This window comes from Oncorhynchus clarkii, chromosome 7, assembly GCF_045791955.1.
Source record: "Oncorhynchus clarkii lewisi isolate Uvic-CL-2024 chromosome 7, UVic_Ocla_1.0, whole genome shotgun sequence".
NCBI classification, from domain to species: Eukaryota; Metazoa; Chordata; class Actinopteri; order Salmoniformes; family Salmonidae; genus Oncorhynchus; species Oncorhynchus clarkii.
This window is the reverse complement of record NC_092153.1, coordinates 24,789,081-24,806,676: the sequence shown is the minus strand read 5'-3', so window position 1 is coordinate 24,806,676 and position 17,596 is coordinate 24,789,081. Positions and strand designations below refer to the sequence as shown.

General features: G+C 42.0%; 2 pseudogenes; both read right to left on the bottom strand.

Moving 5' to 3' along the window:
• Positions 1 to 1,325: 1,325 nt before the first annotated feature.
• Positions 1,326 to 11,393, bottom strand: LOC139413103 (secreted phosphoprotein 24-like; annotated as a pseudogene).
• A 1,044-nt stretch (positions 11,394 to 12,437) lies between these two features.
• Positions 12,438 to 16,505, bottom strand: LOC139412568 (GDP-Man:Man(3)GlcNAc(2)-PP-Dol alpha-1,2-mannosyltransferase-like; annotated as a pseudogene).
• Between the last annotated feature and the right edge of the window lie 1,091 nt (positions 16,506 to 17,596).

Sequence of the window (17,596 nt, the reverse complement as noted above, 5' to 3'; positions counted from 1 at the left end):
AGTTGGTCCCCCCCCCCTGTTGGGGACTGGCTTCCATTCAGCCACGAGCATTTAGTGAGGTGGGGCATTGTTGAGGTTCAGCGTTCCAATTCATCCCAAAGGTGTTTGATGGGGTTGAGGTCAGGGCTCTGTGCAGGCCAGTCAAGTTCGTCCACACTGATCTCAAAAAAACATTTATGTATGGACCTTGCTTTGTGCAAGGGTGCATTGTCATGCGGAAACAGGAAAGGGCCTTCCCCAAACTGTGAAGCACAGAATTGTCTAGAATGTCATTGTATGCTGAAGATTTCCCTTCACTGGAACTAAGAGGCCTAGCCCGAACCATGAAAAGCCCCGGACCATGTAAATATACATAGTGAAATCAATGCAATTGAAAGGTTGCTCATACCAGTCCAGCGATGTCAGATCATCGGTCACTTCAAGGAAAGAAGGTCCCATTTTTTTTAGGCTTAGTGTCCTGTTGTATTCTAGAAGAGCTCATTTGTAGACCTTTCACTGGTATGATAAGCATAGATATACACTGTACAAAACATTTAGGAACACTTGCTCTTTCTGAGACTGACCAGGTGAAAGCTATAATCCTTTATTGATGTCAATTGTTAAATCCACGTAGATGAAGGGGAGATGGGTTAAAGAAGGATGTTTAAGCCGAGAGACAATTGAGACATGGATTGTGTATGTGTGCCATTCTGAGGGTGAAAGGGCAAGACAAAAGATTTGTGCCTTCAAACAGGCTACGGTAGTAGGTGCTCGGCACACCGGTTGGAGTGTCAAGAACTACAACGCTGCTGGGTTTTTCCCACACTTCAGTTTCCTGTGTGTATCAAGAATGGTCCACTACCCAAAGGACATCCAGCCAACTTGACACAACGGTGGGAAGCATTGGAGTCAACATGGGCCAGCATCCCTGTGGAACGCTTTCCACACCTTGTAGAGTCCATGCCCTGACAAATTGAGGCTGTTCTGAGGGCAAAAGGAGGTTCAACTCAATATTAGGAAGGTGTTCCTAATGTCTTGTACAAAGTCTGTTTATACACAGGCCACCCAATAGTTATTTTTTTCCCACTAGTTGGTCTTTTGACTATCAAATCAGCTCTCTGGCCAATAATTGGGCTGCCTGTATAAACGTAATCTGATAAGATGGAATGTTGCTCTGGGTTCAGTGTTGATGGGCTTTGAATGCCCTCTTGTGGTCTCCACATGTCTTGCATACACAGGATCGCCCTGTATGCGTCTTTCAATCACTATGGATAGTGGATCATTAATAGACATTATCACTTATGTCCCACTTACAAAACATGAAAATGAATGATGACACATTCAGACAAGAGTAATCAATTTAATTGGAAATGATCTCTTAGGTTCCAGCGCCACTATCAGAACGTCCCTGTTTTCCAACGAGTACTGTCAGGGCCTGATAAGGAGAATGTCACATTCAGATAGAAATGTATGGTGTAGAATAGATATGGTTGTCATTCAGAATTGTACTGTATAGAGCTGACAATTTCCTATTCTATCTGCAACACTCGGAACGTTTCACATCATTGAAGTCACTCCAGGTGGTTGCCGATGCTGTCGCCCCTAGGGATCGGTTGAGGCTCCACTTGTCTGGAGAAAGAGTGGCTGGGAAAGAGAGTGGCCTCAGAGAAGCCAGGCAGGACAGGGCCTGCAGCAATACATTATTTTGGTTAGCACAGTGATTATTTTGTGTGTTCTATACATTGGTGTCAACTGAAGCAGTTTTGCTTGAGCCTGGTCCCTAGAGCTGCTTGTGCCATCTTGCCAACGGACCAAAGGAGATAAAAAAGACAGATCTGGGAATAGGCTAGGTTTGCTTACCCCTGTTCCCAGATGGTTGCACGTTCAACTGCTGCCTTTTCCTCGTGAAGTTCTGTTGATAGAGAATCTGGGTTTAGTTATTTTTCTGTATTCCTCAGCTGGACACTTTAGCTCTGTGTATACTTGGTGATAACATGGATCCTTTGTCCTGATTTTGCCCACATTTCAAGAAATGTCTACACATAGCCCACGTTAACATATGTAGCTTAAAAAACCTCTTTGGGCTGCAATCCCGTTAACGGGATGATATGACAGCCAGTGAAAGTGCAGGGCGCAAAATTCAAAACAACAGAAATCTCATAATTACAATTCCTCAAACATACGTGTGTATCGTATCTTATACCGTTTTAAAAGGTAGTCTTGTTGTTAATCCCACCAGTGTCCGATTTCAAATAGGATTTATGGCGAAAGCACCACAAACGATTGTTAGGTCTGCACCAAGCCCCAGAAAAACACAGCCATTTTCCTAGCCAAAGAGAGGAGTCACAAAAAGCACAGAGATAAAAATGAATCACTAACCTTTGATGATCTTCATCAGATGACACTCATAGGACTTCATGTTATACAATACATGTATGTTTTGTTTGATAAAGTTCATATTTATATAAAAAAAAATCTGAGTTTACATTCACTAGTTCCAAAACATCCAGTGATTTTGCATAGCCACATCGATTCAACAGAAATAATCATAAATGTAGATGATAATACAAGTTATACCTGTCCTTAATGCAACCGCTGTGTCCGATTTTAAAAATTTTAAAAAACTTTACGGAAAAAGCAAACCATGCAATAATCTGAGACGGCGCTCAGAACAATTAAGTCAAATTAGCCGCCATGTTGTAGTCTAAATAAACCATAAATTACATGCTAAATATTCCCTTACCTTTGATGATCTTCATCCGAATGCACTCCAAGGAATCCCAGGTCCACAATAAATGCTTGATTTGTTCGATAATGTCCATTTATTATGTCCAATTAGCTACTTTTGTTAGCGCGTTTGATATACATATCCAAACGCTCGTTCTGGTCAGCGTTACGTCAGACAAAAATTTCTAAAAATTATATTACAGGTCGAAGAAACATTTCAAACTAAGTACAGAATCAATCATTAGGATGTTTTTATCATTAATCTTCAATAAAGTTCCAACCGGATTATTCCTTTGTGTCTTCAGGAGACATGGAACGCAGGTCTCTATCATGTGAAATGCTCGTGACCAGAAAATGGCTGACTACCTGATTCATTCTGCTATCATTCAGTCCCACAAGACAGTAGAAGCCTCATTCAAATTTCTATGCACGGTTGACATCTAGTGGAAGCCCTTAGGAAGTGAATCTTCATTAATATCTCAAGGGGATTTCAATGGGAACTGTGTTGAATACATACCAACCTCAGATTTATCACTTCCTGTTTTGATTTCTCCTCAGGTTTTTGCCTGCCATATGAGTTCTGTTATACTCACAAACATCATTCAAACAGTTTTGGAAACTTTAGTGTTTTCTATCCAATACTTCTAATAATATGCATATATTAGCGACTGAGGAGCAGGCCATTTACTTTGGGCACCTTATTCATCCAAGCTACTCAATACTGCCCCCCCAGCCATAAGAAGTTATTAAGAAGCAAGGTACATGAAATTAACAACTTGCTAGCAACAGATGATTCATATTCTGACTCTCAGACAATATATTTGATACAGGGGGTAGCAATACAAGGTTATAAAAAAAAGACATGCCAGTGGTGTTGCTGCTGTTTATATTCAGAACCACATTCCTGTACAGATTTGAGAGGATCTCATGTTAAATACTGTTGAAGTAGTATGGCTACAGGTTTTTTTAAAAGCTGCATAAGCATGCAGCCATTAAGAAAACGACTAAAAACAGTTCAATCTCTAGGATTGTATGGGATGAGGCAAAATGAATGGCTGCACAACCGATTGGCAGACATACTGCAAATTGAGAAATGTGACCAAAATGAATTTAAAAAAAAAACAACACTATGAAACAAAGATAACATGACAAAGAATGATAGTAAAACGCTTTGGAGCACCTTCAATGAAATTGTGGAAAAAGGCAAACTCAGCTCCATTTATTTATTCATTCAGATGGCTCATTCATCACAAAACCGACTGATATTGCCAACAACTTTAGTTTTTCATTGGCAAGATGACACTACATACACATCCAAGTGTATCTGACCAAATTATTAAAGACAAGAATTGTAATTTTTTATTCTGTAAAGTGAGTGTGGAAGAGGTGAAAAAAATTGTTGCCCATCAATGACAAGACACCGTGGTCTGACAACTTGGATGGAAAATTACTGAGGATAATAGCGGATGATATTGCCACTCTTATTTGCCATATCTTCAATTTAAGCCTACTAGAAAGTATGTGCCCTCAGGCCTGGAGGGAAGTCATTCCGCTACCTAAGAATAGTAAATCCCCCTTTACTGGCTCAAATAGCCGACCAATCACCAAAAATATTGTGTTTGACCAGATACAATGCTATTTTAGAGTAAACACACAAATTACTGATAAAAATATTGTGGGGGCTGTTATACTTCAGTGTAGCTTTTGACATTATCGATCATAATCTGCTGCTGGAAAAACGTGTGCGTTATGGCTTTACACCCCCTGCTATATTGTGGATAAAGAGTTACCTGTAACAGAACCGAGAGGGTGTTCTTTAATGGACACCTCTCCAACATAATCCAGGTAGAATCAGGAATTCCCCAGGGAAGCTGTCTTACTTAGGCCCCTTTACTTTTTTCAATCTTTACTAACCACATGCCAAAAGCCAGTGTGTATGTGGATGACTCAACACTATACACATCAGCTACTACAGCGACTGAAATGACTGCAACACTTAACATAAAGCTGCAGTTAGTTTCAGAATGAGTGTCAAGGAATAAGTTAGTCCTAAATATTTCAAACTATTTTGGGCAAATCATTCACTAAACCTCAACTAAATCTTGTAATAAATTTGGAAATTGAGCAAGTTGAGGTGACTAAACTGCTTGGAGTACCCTGGATTGTAAACTGTCATGGTCAAAACATATTGATACAACAGTAGCTAAGATGGGGAGAAGTCTGTCCATAATAAAGCACTAATCTACCTTCTTAACAGCACTATCAACAAGGCAGGTCCTACAGGCTCTAGTTTTGTCGCACCTGGACTACTGTTCAGTCGTGTGGTCAGGTGCCATAAATTGGGACTTGCAATTGGCTCAGAACAGGGCAGCATAGCTGGCCCTTGGATGTACACAGAGAGCAAACATGAATAATATGCATGTCTCTCTCTCCTGGCTCAAAGTAGAGGAGAGATTGACTTCATCTCTACTTCTATTTGTGAGAGGTATTGACATGTTGAAAGCATTGGTTTTAAATGACTAGCACACAGCTCGGACACTCCACGCATACCCCCACAAGACACGCCACCAAAGGTCTCTTCAGAACAGACTATGGGAGGTGCACAGTACTACTTGGAACTCTTTCACATCAGGTAACTGACGGAAGCAGTAGAATCAGATTTAAATAACAAAAATACACCTTGTGGAACAGTGGGGACTGTGAAGAAACACAAACATTGACACATGCATACGCACACATGATAACATACGCACTATACACACACATACACGTGGATTTTGTGTTTGTAGATGTATGGTAGTGGAGTAAGGGCCTGAGGGTTACACGCTTGTTGTAAAATCTGTTGAATGTATTGTAATGTTTAAATTGTATAACTGCCTTAATTTTGCCAGAGCCCAGGAAGAGTAGCTGATGCCTTTGCAGCAGCTAATGGGGATCCATAAATACAAATATATGCTATTAAAATGTTTTTTTTTAACCTTTATTTAACTAGGCAAGTCAGTTAAGAACAAATACTTATTTTCAATGATGGCCGAACAGTGGGTTCAGGGGCAGAACAACAGATTTGTACATTGTCAGCTCAAGGATTTGAACTTGCAACCTTTCGGTTACTAGTCCAATGCTCTAACCACTAGGCTACCCTACCACCCCATAAATTGTTATCCGTCCACTGTGTCTGCATTGTGACCAGATTTCCTGGTCCCTTTATGCAAACTATTTCACAGCTATTCTTACAAAATAATATAATTGTAAGACATGTAATTAGTCAATAGTGGCACCTGTCAATGACTTTCGAGGGTGGAATAATGACTTAAAATGGCTTCTCTGTCGAGTTCTGTCTACACTTGTAAGATATCCAGACACAATGCGTATCTGACTACCTCTGGAGGTAGGCAGGAGGATCTAATCACAATCAGATCACAATGTGTCTTGATTGTCTACACCTGTCAAATGTGGACAAGATCAGGGCAAATAACTTAAGTTAGAACCAGGTATAAACTGTTGATGATCAATCCCAAACAGAACCTTAGCCTCTACCTCTAGGCCATCCGTCAATGTCCATCTGAAAGGATTGGATAGATATCAGATGAATGGTATTAACTAAACCTTGCCCTCTGATAGGCTAGGTGGAATTGTTGTCATATCACGTGTACCTATCAAATCCTTAAAGATCTACCCGAGTGCCTTTAGGCCCTAAAAGAGGTTGATTTTGGGATTGGGCATCTCTTAGGGAGTTTTTACACTTGGTCCCTTTCAGCAAATCGGTTCTCTTAAATTTTTGTGCAGTGTCAATGCTTCAAAGGAACTCAGACCCCGCAAAACAAACCGAACTGAGACCATCTCAAGAGGTGGTTCACTTTTTTTTGTGAACAGAAAGCTCTCCAGGTTAACGTATCATTATTTCCACACCAAGCACTATAAGCTTCTGCAAAACAGTTTCCCCTGCCATAGCCCCTCACATTAGTGCCACAAACTAAAAAATATATATTATGTGCAGGTTTGGTGGTACAATTAAGTATAACATTTTCGATTAAAGCATTAAGAATTTGTTCTTAACTGACTTGCCTAGTTAAATAAAGGTTAAATAAAAAATGTTAAAATATATTTTTATATCTGCAGTTATTGTTCTGCCATTTATCCCGTTACCAGTCATTTTTACATTTGGATTATAATTAGTATGTCTTATTTTGTAACTAAATGCAAACTACATTTATTAGCTCCCAAAATGTATGTAGCTGTGTATGTATGTGGACCCCTGGCTGTCCAATAACAGGTTCAGATGGTATGGCTTGTGTATTTACCCACAGTGCATTGAGTAAATGTGTGTGGTGGGGGGATCTTGGTTATTTTCTAAGCATTGCAATTTGAATGCAAAGAGGACTCAGACCAGAAAAAAAGTTGAAGTGAACTGGTAAGAGAGCCGAGACCTCATTCAAATCGAAGGGCAGTGTGAATACAAAGAACTGAGTCATTTTTTTTCACCCCAGAGTTCACTTTAGAGAAAAGTGAGATTAGTACTTTTTAAAGAGGGAAATAATGTGAAAACACCCTTATATTCTCTTCATCTATTGGGCATCCCCCTCTCTCTCTCTGTCCCTCCCTCTCTCACCTCTTCACTACTGGACTCGGAGCTGGAGCTGTCCTGGCCACAGTTCAGGGACACAACCTGAGTGAGCTCTGCAGTGACACGAACACGTGCGGTGCAGGAGGCGGCCGGCTGGGAGAGAGGGAACAAGGGAGGAAAGGAGGATTAGTGGCAGTTAAGAGAGAAGAAAATGGGCATACAATTACGCACGTTGATCAGTATGCTAGTACAGTATGAATGCAGTATGAATCTAAGAATCTATATCTTTAGCGGTTTATAGGCACCAGTCCTGTTGGAATGATCAGGGCAGAGAGAGAGAAACTCATTTGGTGACATTCTGTTCTCCCCTGTCTGTCACAGCAAACACAGCATCCCATGCCAAAATCAACAGTGTGTGGAGTCTGTCAACAGAGAATGTCCTGAAAAAAAACAGCAGTTTTATAGATGAACCCCACAAACCCTTTAGTGGACTATCACAGTAATCTATGCCCAGGACCAAACACAAACCATTTGCTCATATTGTCACCCGGTATTGATGTAAAATACAGCTACTGCAGTTTATGTAGGTAGAGATGTGGTCATTATATTTATCAGTCCCAATCCTTCGTCAGCTGCGAATTGGGGAGGAATTATTTATTGTACTGCGTCAGTGTATTTCAGTCTCAAAGGAGTGTATAGAGTAGAGTACTGATCTAGGATCAGGGCCTCCCTGTCCATAGTGTATTTTCATTAATTATGATCTAAAATGGAAAACCGATCCTAGATCATCACCCTTACTCAGAGGTGCTTGATACATACAGCCCCTGATCTATTTCTTGCACTGATTTCATAGGCTGCAATGACACAAGGCAGCCCAATTCGGATATTTCTTTCACTAATTGGTCTTTTGACAAATCAGATCTTTTCTTTGGCCAATAATCGAGGATCGGGTCTCACCACAAAGAAGCCCACTCTGAAAGCACATCTCTGTGGGTCTTCTCCAGAGCTCTTCAGACAGTCCGTCTCCTTGATCCCAAAGTTCATCATCAGGTCATAAGTGTTCAATCCCAAAGGAACAACCTGGAAGAGAAGACACATTAAGATCTGTGTGATGACGTGTATGAAAACAACAACAAAAAAAGTCATGTAACGACCCCTACCTCGGTATGCTTGCTACTATCTTCCCCAAGTGAGCAGAGGTTAGCAAGTTTGATTTGCAACATTGTCAGAATTGAGATGGTGCCTGTGAGGCCATTCAGGGAGAAGTCTACACGTGAGGGAACTGGTAGGTTAGATAGACTTGTTAATGTATGCGGAACAAAAATATAAAACGCAAAATGCAACATTTTCTAATATTTTACTGAGTTACAGTAGGGGCACCAGGTAGCCTAGTGGTTAGAGCGTTGGGCCAGTAACCGAAAGGTTGCTAGATTGAATCCTCAAGTTGACAAGATAAAAATCTCTCGTTCTGCCCCTGAACAAGGCAGTTAACCCACTGTTCCTAGGCCGTCATTGTAAATAAGAATTTGCCTAGTTAAATAAAGGTTAAAAAATAAAAGGCAATTTAAATACATTAGGCCCTAATCTATGGATTTCAATTGACTGGGAATACAGATATGCATATGTTGGTCTCAAATACCTTTAAAAAAAAAGTAGGGGTGTGGATCAGAAAAGCAGTCAGTATCTGGTGTGACCACATTTTGCCTCATGCAGCGTGACATCTCCTTCGCATAGAGTTGATCAGGCTGTTGATTGTGGTCTATGGAACATTGTCCCACTCCTCTTCAATGGCTGTGCGAAGTTGCTGGATATTGGCAAGAACAGGAAGTCGTACACGTCAATCCAGAGCATCCCAAACATGCTCAATGGGTTACATACCTGCTGAGTATGCAGGGCATGGAAGAACTGGGACATTTTCAGCTTCCAGGAATTGTGTACGGATCCTTGCGACATGGGGCTGTGCATTATCATGCTGAAACATGAGGTGATGACGGCAGATGAATGCCACAATAATGGGCCTCAGGATCTCGTCATGGTATCTCTGTGCATTCTTCGATTAAAATGCAAGTGTGTTCATTGTCCATAGCTTATGCATGCCCACACCATAACCCCACCGCCATTATGGGGCACTGTTCACAACGTTGACATCAGCAAACCACTCGCACACACGACGCCATACACGTGGTCCGCGGTTGTGAGGCCTCTGGGTCGTACTGCCAAATTCTGTCAAATTATATTGGAGGCAGCTTATGAACATTCAATTACCTGGCAACCGCTCTGGTGGACATTCCTGCAGTCAGCATGCAGATTGTACTCTCCCTCAAAACTTGAGACATCTGTGACATTGTGTTGTGTGACAAAACTGCACATTTTAGAGTGGCCTTTTATTGTCCCCAGCACAAGGTGAACCTGTGTATTGCTCATGCTGTTTAATCAGCTTCTTTATATGCCACACCTGTCAGGTAGATGGATTATCTTGGCAAAGGCGAAATACTCACTAACAGGGATGTAAACAAATTTGTGCACAACATTTTAGAGAAATAAGCTTTTTGTGCGTATGGAAGATTGAAAAACAGATGTTGTTTATATATTTTTGCTCCGTGTAGTACTTTCCTATAGTAGGGGCTATATTCCATCTGTACAGCTGAAACATTGCAGATTCTGCGATAGAAATGTCAAGGTAATTTACGATTGAGCCGACATATGCACTAAAGCGGGAACATTGCCTTTAAATTTCAATCACGCTGTAAAGCTGAACTTCCGCAATGTGGATTGAATAGTGCCCTAAGAGCATACAGTGTCTTCAGAAAGCATTCACACCCCTTAATCTTTACCACATTTTGTTGAGTTACAGCCTGAATTTAAAATGGATTACATTGAGACTTTGTGTCACTGGCCTACACACAACACCCCATAATGTCAAAGTGGAATAATGTTTTAATATTTTTTGCAAATGAAAATCAAATGTTTTTCGAATGACTATCATCTCTGCACCCCATACATTATCTGTAAGGTCCCTCAGTCGAGCAGTGAATTTCAAACACAGACTCAACCACGAAGACCAGGGAGATTTTCCAACGCCTCGCAAAGAAGAGCAACCGATTGGTAGATGGGTAAAAGAAAATAAGAAACAGACATGGAATATCCCTTTGAGCATGGTGAAGTTATTCATTACACTGTGGATGGCCTATCAATACACCCAGTCACTAAAGATACAGGAGTCCTTCTTAACTCAGTTGCTGTACTTAATCATTTTGCAAACATTTCTAAAAACATGTTTTCACTTTGTCACCATGTGGTATTTGTGTTTTGCATTTTGAATTCAAGCTGGAACACAACAAAAATGTTACAGCTTGAATTCAAAATGGATTAAATAGATGTTATCACATTTAATGTGGAATAAATCGAGGGGTGTAAATACTTTCTGAAGGAACTGTAAATGTAGCCATTCCACTAGGAGGTCAGGGGTGAGAAGACACTTACCCTTTTGATAGAGCCACGGGTGACTCGGTATAGACGAAGGCCAGCGTACAGATTGTTGACTTGGGTCATGGTAACGACTAGAGCCTTGTCTGCCGTGGACGCCAACTCTGACTGGTACAGGGGCAAGCCTGCAGAGGTCAAACGGTAAAAGAGGAGACTGAGCACTCATACAGTACATTTCACATCCGTGGTATTTGGGAGGTAATATTGTCCTGGGTCCCTCGTCTGCATTGTGAATTCATGATTAGTTTTTTTTAAAATGTGTATTATTAAAGATTAACATAATACCTTTGAACTGGGTCATGTTCATTAGGTCTCACTGTAACAAAACGTTTTGCAACAGAAAACAAAAATAAATATGTCTTATTCCTCCCCATTTTACTTGTTTTCTTCAGTTTGGTGCCCAATAAACATGACCCTGGCTTCACTTCCTGACTGGACGCAAATTACAAAATCAAATGGACTGAGACATGTGTAGAAGCACTATCAGAACCAGCTGCAAAATTGAGTTCTACACCTGAAAGGATTGTATATCACTTACCTGAGCAGCACAAAGACTGCAGCAAGGCCAGCATGAGAACACACCACTTCATCTTCTGTCTAGCATAAAACAAAGCACCTCGATCATCAACTCCCCCATTCCTTAAATACAGTGCGATCAGACTCTACCCTGCCCTCTCCCTCCTGTCCCCTCCCCCCCCCCCCCCCCTCCCCTCCTTGCCACAGCACTGACTGACCTTAGTTCTTTGGGTTTATTTCAATGCCAACAGTATTGACCTACAGGCTGAAATCTCATTACTTTGAAGTGGTCTTCTTCCTGGAACTAAACTTGCCACATGTTCATTTACCTTTTCAGTCATTTAGCAGACGCACGTACAATCTTACAAATCAGTGCAAACAACTACATATCACAATAATTGCAAGTAAAACCTTCAAAATAGCCGCCGTAAGCGAAGGCAGTGCTAGCAAAAACAGACAAGTCTGCTTGCAAGAAGACCGGTACAACAGTTGTTTTCTGATTGTCCCATTCATGTTTTTACATGGTGAAAATAGGACAAAATGTCAGTTTCCCAGGGAATCATTCAAGCTGAAACACTGACTGTCATCCACATGTTTATTGTGCTCAAATGCTTGTTGATCATTTATCATTACACTAAAGATCACAACAATGTATTTTATAAATGTTATAATCTAAAAAAAATAGGATACAAAACGGGTATTTCTAGTTAAGTAATATAATTATTACAGCAGTCATCATCAGGATCGTGAAGTTAGTCTCTACAGGCTCGTCCCTACCCTCTCTCTCAATGATGTCAGAGATCAGAGTTTGGTCGTCATCAAAAGGTCAGTCGGACACTGCTGGCATTCCGGGTTGTCTTTTTTGTAGTCACACTACACAAGAGATCAGATCTCACAATGCCTAGAGAAGTGTTTTTCACATCAACACTGTATGTAGCCTAGCGGTAAGGAGCGTTGGGCCGGCAGCAGAGGTCGCTGGTTCAAATCCCTAGCCCAACGAGGTGAAAAATATTTTGATGTGCCCGTGAGCAAGGCAATTGCTCCTGTGTTTCACATGGGTGAATTGGAAAAGGTTTATTTTTCATATCCCAATCAGTCAGGGATCAGAGCGGGTATGAAAAATAAACCATTTCCAATTCACACGTGTGAAATAAGACTAAGTCTACCAGCCGGCTCTCTGTATGCGTTCAAAATTGAGACTGGGAACATGAAGGAGGTTAGACGGAACACTAAAAATGTTGTGCCTCAAGTACAAATACATTGGAAAAAATGGAATGGGGTCTTGAAAACATAAATACTAAACATATAACAAGACCCTCTAGAAAGAGAGTGGACACCTGGACTGACATGTCAATAAATGCAGCTCTAATTTAAGTCAACGTATTTTCTTGTGCACTTTAACACAAACGGTATCCTATGTCAACTAAAGGAGTGGCTAGTATGCCAAAATGTGCCATGGCAGTACAAGCATGAGTTTTAGTCCCTCAACCACCAACACACACACCCATGAGCCTGTGACACACACACACGCACACTCCCCCACCCATACCCCTCATCGCGCCAGTGTCCATATGAGAGGCTCCATGGTAGCCAGGAAGCAGGCCTCAAACTCCTGGTCGGAGAAGCGAGTGACTGAGAGGCAAGCGTGGCGTCGGATCTCCAGACGGGCCGAGGGTGACAGGGCCAGGATCCGCTCAATGGCGTCTGCGTAGCCATCCTCATCCTCGGCCAGGAAGCCCGTCTGGTCTCCATCATAGGGCACCACAATGTCCAGCCTGGGGCCTCCAGACCTGTGAGCCAGGATGACGGTCCCAGCCGCCATGCACTCCACCACCCCTGAGAGCAGAGGAGAACAGAGGGTACAGGGTAAGTGCTGGCTGTAAAGTTAGGTAGACACATTACTGGACGTATAATTGCATTACCTAAGACTGCATTTATATTGAACAGTGAAAGATGAAGGTAGACAAGCATTTTAGTATCCACAGCCACCTGGCTAGCAACCTAGCCATTTTGAGAAACTTGCTATGGTGCAGTAAAAACACCTGTTTGCGTTCATCTTTCGTTTATAAAGAGGAGGATGTTAAGCAATCAAACAAGGTATTTGCATTGGTGATTAACAAAAGCATATTGTAACAGAACAATGTACTACAATCTCAGAATGGGCTGTTGAATAGTGTATGAGGACTCCATTCAGTACAGGATTATACAGTACTAAATGTTGGGCATGTAGAGAGAAAAAGAGCGCTTTGCATTGGAATAATAGCCACTCCAGGTGTTTTTAATAATATAAATATAGTGACAGCAGTATAGAATCATAGTAATTCTATTTCTGTTTTTACCTATCCCGAAGTGTTCGTTCCACATGGTGTGAAGTCCCACCGTAGCTTCCCCCAACTCCCTCTTCAGCTCCTCAAACGGCACGTTGAGTTTAAATCAACACCCTATCCTCATCCTCTTGGTTCCGGCATCCACCAATCAGCACCAACCTCAGCGACTCCCTTCCTCCCGGCCCGTCTCTTTCTTCTGCAGCATCTTCCGGGAAGGTGCGAATCTGAAGCCGATGGTCCTTCTCCGGACGAAACTGACCAATGGAAACAATGGAATGTCACTACCGGTCCGAGTCCTCGTCCAATGGGAGCTGGAGGAAGGCGTGGGTGTCGCAGGGCGGGTAGACAAAGCAGGTGCGTTTGGTCGCTCGCCACAGGATCAGGATGTGGTTCAGGGTCCAGCTGGAGTTGTCAATGACCACGTCGCTGCAGGAGCCGGCCAGACCATAGAGCAGCGCCAGCAGGCAGTAGTAGACAACCTTGACCGCGCTCAGGAACAGGTTGTTGGAGATGTAGTCTGCGTTGTTGAACCTAGAAACATACGGGGCGGTTGGTTGGGGAAGGGTAAAACATAACATGATAGGATCAGGTGAGGTGAAAGGAAGCATGCACAACAAGAGGAAGTCATGCATTGATGTCAATGATAAAGTGGAAAGTGGACCTAAGTTACAACATGAACAACACTCATTGATGCAGGTTTGATGACAGTTATAACAATAGCAGTGCAACGTGTTAGTTAGTGCTTGTAAGTTAGCAGAGTATTAACAAATCCCATATTCCCCTTAGCCTGATTTGATCCTGATCTTAGCCTAGTCCAGATCTGTAGGTGACTTTTCAGCCAACTTCTCTGACTAACATGGTCATGCCATTGTAGTCAGAGTATGACATTGACAATAATAGTCAGAGAGGCATTGGCTAAAGCACATTCAGATATAGACCTGGCTATATTCCCCTAGTTAAGACTGTGTCTCAGGGGGCCGGGGGTCTGTAGTAGGAAACAGGGTTCTGAGACGATTACCTACCTGCGGTTCCTCTCACGCACCACCGACAGCATGTCTGTGCTGATGGTGGGGTAGTGCACGTAGCCAGCCACGTGACAAACCCCTAGGTATTTAAGCACAGGCAGAGTGAAGGCGTAACCCATGGAGTCGATGTAGACACCTGGGACAAACTCCGTAAGGGCTTCCAAGCCAAGGAAGATTGAGCCTACACTCTGACCAATCAGAGTGAATTGGGGGGAAGAGGCTGGCCTCAACCAATAGGTGGTGTTTGAGGAAGACAAGCTGGACGGGTCGAGGTAGAAGGATGTTGAAGCGCCATCAAAAATCTGCTGATCTGTCACACCCTGGTCACCCGTGTACACCATATAGTTGACATCTTGGTACCTGGGACATGGAGAAGACCATATTTATTATTGCATACAGTAGCAAACCCTTTTGCAATGGATAACGTTTTGCAACAAAAACAATTGTTTATTGGACAAGTTCAGGTAGTCCCTCCCAGTTGGTAGTACTTCCCTCCCCTGTGGGTCTGTTTGCATCCATTTGGTTCCTACTGAATATGACCCAGGTGGGTGAATTAATGTGGAAGACTGGGAGATGTTCATTAGGGCCCATAACAGAAAATGTTACACAAAGGGGAAACTAAAATGGCCGTTCCAATCCGTTTTCTTCTCTTTGGTGCCTAATCAACACGGCAACAAATTACTGTTGGATATGTTTTTTTTCATACCATGTCAACATTCTAATCAACATAATGCTTGACAGATGGGTAGCAAGCTGAGATTCGGTAGATAAGCCCCCAAAGTAACTTCTTCATGCTGAATGCACTGAGCAATCTGTAGTACGATCCTATAGCTAGGAATATTATCATTAAGCAATAAGGCCCGAAGGGGTGTTGGATATGGCCAGAGCCATATATGAGCTATAGCAGCTCTATTCATGACATTTCTACCTGCAACGTTACTACTGAACAAGGCCCAGGAACCCTGTCAAACGGATGATCAATACTACAAGCTAGCTTTCGAAAAAACCTTCTCTGTACGTGGGGGTTTTTAGCGGTTATATTCGCCCACCATTGGCCCCATGTGAACAACAATACCGACGCTGTGTTTTAACGTTAAAAACTTAAATAATCATGGCTTTTCGAAACATATGCGGACATACCCAATTGAGGATAGGCATATAGGCAAAATTCAGCAATGAATCATATAACAGTTACAAAGTTTAAAACACCTTCATGTCCTCCATTCGATCCCACTATGTACTAGATTGGCTACCAGTCACCTAGGAACTTAAAACCCTCATGTCAAAAGAGAACAACAGCTCATTTAAAAACAGAATAAAAGAAAATGGTGTGAAATTTTTGGGTGTCACTCATTATCCTTTATTTCAGCGGTCCCAACATAGTAATATGTTAATAGCATTTATTATTAATAAAACATTATTATTATTATTATTTTATTTTTTTACAGAAAAACAGAAAAGAAAAATCATCCAAGAAAAAAATTAAGTGATATATGCTTTTGTCTCCCCCTTTTGACAAAAACAGGATAAGACTTTATTGTTTATTGACATGTAAGATATAGGATAAAACTTTGGTCATGGAAAACAGAGTAAAGCAGAGCAAAGCATTATTATAAACCATCTGGTCCACTCAGCTACTCTTATCCTGCACCAGGTGGACACCATGCCACCCAGGGACTCCAAACCTTCACAACAGGGAGAACAAACATACTGGAAAGAAAACCTATCATAAAACAAAAATGTAAAACAAGGAACTGTGGTGGTGTCATATTCTACTACCTCACCCACAGCATACCATGGGTCAACCTCAGTCAGTCCCATCCTCCCCTGAAAGCATGCTTCAGTATCAGCATCTCCAACTGGAGCATCAAGCAAAGGCATCATGCCTGAAGCCTTCACCACATCTGTAACAGACTTCTTAAAACATGGTATGATGCAAGCAGCACAACACATCATCATGCCTGAAGCCTTCACCACATCTGTAACAGACTTCTTAAAACATGGTATGATGCAAGCAGCACAACACATCATCATGCCTGAAGCCTTCACCACATCTGTAACAGACTTCTTAAAACATGGTATGATGCAAGCAGCACAACACGTCATCATGCCTGAAGCCTTCACCACATCTGTAACAGACTTCTTAAAACATGGTATGATGCAAGCAGCACAACACATCATCATGCCTGAAGCCTTCACCACATCTGTAACAGACTTCTTAAAACATGGTATGATGCAAGCAGCACAACACGTCATCATGCCTGAAGCCTTCACCACATCTGTAACAGACTTCTTAAAACACGGTATGATGCAAGCAGCACAACACATCAATAACAAAAATACAAGAATTAGGGTCAGAAATCCAGTAACCACCATACCAGTGTACTTACCAAACCAGGCTCCCAACCAAGAGAACAGTTCAGACTCCTCCACCCCCGCCATGGTCCTCATCTCAGCAGATAGTGCATCAAGCCCATTAAGGGCCTTAGATATAATACCATCTGGTCTGGTGTTATTAGGAATATACGTGCAACATTGTTCACCGAACATCTTGCAGACACCCCCCTGACTGGCAAAAAGCATATCCAAAGCAAGTCTATTCTGTCTGGCAACCCTAGATGTGGCCTCAAGCTGTTCAGACAGACCAGTGAGTGCATCACGGGAGTAATTCACAAAACGCTGTTGATTATAGTAGATATAATTAATCCATGCAGTCTGTCTTGCATCCACTATGGCTGGACCTATAATAGTTAGTAAGTGCCAGAGTCCATCATTCCTACCCAAGGCCTGAAACTCATGAGGAACCCCGACTGGCACTCCCAACAGGTTAGTGTGTATGTCAACTACATCCTCTGTCCATGGAGCACTACGTCTATGTCTCCCATGGGATGGAATGTTTTCAGGTCCCCTGGATACAGAGCCCAACAGCTGTTCAGCAGTAACATCAACAATGGTCAGTGGAATTATCAAAC